We start from the raw sequence: 4560 nt of genomic DNA on the forward strand, positions 1-4560 counted from the left end.
GTCCTGGGCCAAGGTACCCAATGTACATTAGCTCCCCTAAGCCTCATGGCAACCTGCAAGGTCATCACACTGATGGGAGCCCGGGCAAGAGGCCCTGTGAGCTGAGGACCTCGGAAACGCTCGGGCTGTGGGCCCTTCCCCTCACTGGCTCTGCTGTGCTCTCTCTTTGCTCTCTGGTCTGGCTCTGCGGCCTACTTCTCTCTCATTCCTCCTGCTAGCTTGACCACCCTCCCTTGCATGGCCAGATTCCTGGCTCTGTGGTTCCGCAGGAATTGGCCTGATTCACAGAGCAGCTCCCCTATTGGGAAGGGAAAATTGATAGTAGGGTCTTGTTACCATTGCCACTTTCATGAGCTCCTCTGCAGAGGTCCGGCTGCTGCCTGCTACCCCCAGGTGATGTGAAAGGGACAGGGAACCGAGGACCCAGCATATTCTGGTTTGTGAATCAGGTATCGTACCTGAAGTCTCCAGCCTCCCAGGTGAACGGAAACCACCCGGGCTCACCTTTACAAGTGCAGAGTTCTCAAGAAGTGACTCAACAGGTGAAGGAGAGTGGACCCTAGTCACAGGGAGTGAGAAAAAGCAGCCTTGTACCCACAGAGGGACCAGCAAGACCCCTTAAGGAACAGACACGGTGCCAATGCAGGAGGCTCTCTGGGCATCTCAGAATCTCTGTGTGATTGAAGGAGGCGCCTCACCTATTACTTCCAGCACACCCTGGTCTCAAGAGCTCCAGTCTGGTGCTCTCAGCCCACATTCCTGTTTCCTGTTGTGTCAGCCCACACTGGACCCAGGCGTGTGGAGGAGCAGACAGAGTCACTCCATCGAACTGTCAGCAGACCCCGCCAGCTGCACTGTGGACATCCCAGGCCCTTGTTACTGCGTGAGGGACACAGTGGTGGCTCATTAAAACTGCACTCCCTCTCAGAGAAGAAAGAGGAGAGAGATCACACCCGAGAAGCTAGTCAGCAAGTGGGAAGTACCAAAGGACTCGTGTACGCAGAACCCTTCTGCTGGTTCCCGCTTCCTTGGCCCACGACTCTCCAGGCTGAGCCTTTCCAGGAGCAGCTTCCAAGCCAGCCTTTGTCAGAGGACTCCCAGGCCCACCCAGCCTCTGCTCGCTCCAGCTCCTCCTGGCCGCCCGCAGAACCATCCTGAGTATCACACCGGCGTCTTCAGCCTCATTCCATCTAATTCTCACAGTACAATTTCTTGGTTCAAACTTAGCCAGGCAGTGGTAGTCCCAGCTACTTGGGAAGCTGCAGTGGGAGGATCACTTGAGGTCAGGAGTTCAAGACCAGCCTGAGCAACATGGCAAGATCCTATCCATAAAAAAGAAGGATTTAAAAATAAATAACTTGATTATATTCAGACTTATGTCCCCCCCCCCTTCTGATTCTAAGCATGATCTTGGCCTAGGGAAAAAAAAAGATAATGGAGAATTTTTTAAATCCAGATTTATCAAGTCCTTCAGGCCACGTGTGCTGGGTTCCTGCCCCCTGCTAGTTGCACCGACCTCGTCTTCCTGGTGTCCCGTTTAGCTGGGATGCCCTTATCCCAACTCCTTAAAAGGCTGGCTTAGCTTTCTTTGAGTTTCAACTTTCACATTGTCACAGAGGCCGCCATTACCGCAGCCCCTGCACCCGCACACCCCACATATCCCCGGCTGCCTTCTTTTACTTCCTTGCTGCCTGTCTCCCCACAAAAATGTAAGCTGGGAGGGCAGACAGACGCTGGGAATGTCTGCATGGCTCTATCCCTCCAAAGGCACAGCCAGCCCAGACGTTAGTTAAGGCAGCAAATTCAGATTGTGTTCAGTAACGACTGTCAGTAGCTTCACTCTGGTTTCTGTGGAGGTGACTGGGCATTTTAAGGGGGGAAAGGGGGTGGAGGGACCTGGGGAGGGTCTTAAGAAGAGTCAAGGAAGTGAAAAATTATAAAAAGTACACAGGGGTAATTGATCCTCGTGAAACCCACCTGGGTTTGCTGCCTGGTACTTATCGAAGTTAGTCTCCTACACTCCCCGTTGGGCATGCACACACACATACACACATATATACACACACATACACATATACAAAGTCTGGGAGACAAGGCCCCCTGTCACCAAGTGTTGCTTAATCAGTCAATTATTTGGGCAGCATTGAGTTTTTCCAAGCAGGCACTTTAAGGGGGTAGGGTCATACTAGGGACATGTCCTTGAGCTGTGGGAAACTACATTGGCGTTTGTTTAGGTCTGGACAGGCCAAAGGTAAGGACTGGGAGAGAACAGTGTCCAGAGGAGCCTGGCTGGGACTGGTCATGGAGAGTCTGTCCTTCTTCAGCATAAGGCCTGATGCCTAGTAAATGCTCAAAAATGAATCAATAAACAAACACAGGAATGTGAACCCTTTCCATGACCTTGCCCTGGGGTGGGAAGCAGGCAGGGAGGGTCCTAGGAGAGGGAGAAGGGCAGTTCGCTCACCCACAGGACCCAAGGGTGGGGATGGCAGCTCAGCAGACCTCAGCCCCTACCAGCCACCACTCCTCACTGAGGGCTGCAGTCCTTGTACAGTGGAACAGGGCGAAACACTTCAGAATCACCATTGACCTTGACCAGGGAAAAGGGATTTCAAAAGCACCAGGTTGTAACACGAGCGTGTTTGCAGCAATAACAAACCTGTTGTGTTGAAAGACCAACCAGAAAAAAACAGAAGCAGCTGAGCAACACCCACGTTTTTTCATCCTTAACAAAATCAAATAGGTTTAGTCCTCTGATAAGCTACACGAACTCTGGTCATAATTAACGCTTGGTGGTGAGACACCAACGCCAGGTCTCCCCTCACCTGTGATGGGTGCAAACATAAACACAGGCTGGTGTGTTGACCTGTGGAAACAGGCTTTCCCATCCAGGGGCTTCTGAGAGATGGTGGCCCTGTGAGGCTCAACTCCGGCCACTAAGTGATTTCAGAGGAAAAGGCAAAGTAATTCTCTAGAACAGGGGTTCACAGGTATCCGGACACATCAGTTGCCACCTTCCGTTCAAGGAAGAGATTAGCTCCTGTCAAGGCTTTTAGGCCATTTTCATCCCGATTATTTGGATTATGTACAATATTTCTCATAAAAAATGAAATAGTTCCTGGAAAATCGTGCTGCATGGGAGAACAGAATGTTGATATTTCAGGTCATTGCGATGAACGTTCATATACAACTTTTTGTAAAGACATCCGTTTTGATTTCTCTTGGGTATATGCCTAGGGGTAGAATTTCCAGGTAGTATGGTAATTCTGTTTAACCTTTAGAGAAACTGTCAGATTATTTTCCATCTCCACCAGCTTTTCCAAAGAGGCTGAACCATTTTCCATCGCCACCATCTCCAATTCTCATTTTCTGAGAATTGATATAAGAATTAATTGTTGATATAAACAACAGTTGCTATCATCTGCCTTGTTCATCCTAGCCATCCTCATAGAAAGAGTATCTTGTTGTAGGTTTTAGATTAATTAATTAATTTCATTCATTGACAAATAATAATTGTGTATATTTATGGGATGCAATGTGATTTTCTGATCTGTGTATACATTATAGAAAGATTAAAGCAAACTAGTTAACATGTCCATCGCCTCACTAACAACATTTTTTATAGTGAGAATATTTGAGAATCTAGTTTTTAGCAGTTTTGAAATATATACTACCATGTTATTAACTGTGATCACCATGTCTACATAACCAAAGCAACTTTGAGCAAAAACAACCAAGCTGAAGGCATCAGGCTACCTAATTTTAAAATATATTATGAAGTTAGTATTTAAAATACCATGATACTTGCATCAAAACAGACACATCAACCAATGAAATAGGTAGAAATTACAGGGATAAACCCAAATATACATAGTCAAATAATTTAGACAAACGTGTCAAGAACACACCACAAAGAAAAGATAGTCTCTTCAACAAATGGTGATGGGAAAACTCATGAAGACAAATGAAACTGGTTCCCTAAGGGCTAAACACGGTGGCTTATGCCTGTAATCCCAGCACTTGGGAGGCTGAGGAAAGTGGATTGTCTGAGCTCACAAGTTCAAGACCAGCCTGAGCCAAAGTGAGACCTCATCTCTAAAAATAGCTGGATATTGTGGTGGGCACCTGTAGTCCCAGCTACTTGGGAGGCTGAGGCAAGAGAATCACTTAAGCCCAGGAGTTTTGAGTTTCTGTGAGCTATAATGCCACATCACTGTGCCGAGGATGACCAAGTGAGACTCTATTTCAAAAAAAAAAAAAGAAAGAAAGAATTTGGAGTCTTAAATCATATACAAAAATCAACTCAAAATGGACTAGTTAAAAAATTAAATGTAAAACCTTTATTTGTAAAACTACCAGAAGAAAACGTAAGGGAAATGCTTTTACGACATTAGTCTGGGCAACAGTTTGTTGGTTAGAATTCAAAAAGTTCAGTCAACAAAGCAAAACTAGGCAAATGGGACTGCATAAAACTAAAAACCTTCTACACAGCAAAACAATGAACAGAAGGATGAGACAATCAGACTGGAAGAAAATATTTGCACACTGTATATCTGATAA

The sequence above is a fragment of the Otolemur garnettii genome, unplaced genomic scaffold (assembly GCF_000181295.1).
Source record: "Otolemur garnettii isolate 467f Iridium unplaced genomic scaffold, OtoGar3 scaffold00116, whole genome shotgun sequence".
NCBI lineage: Eukaryota > Metazoa > Chordata > Mammalia > Primates > Galagidae > Otolemur > Otolemur garnettii.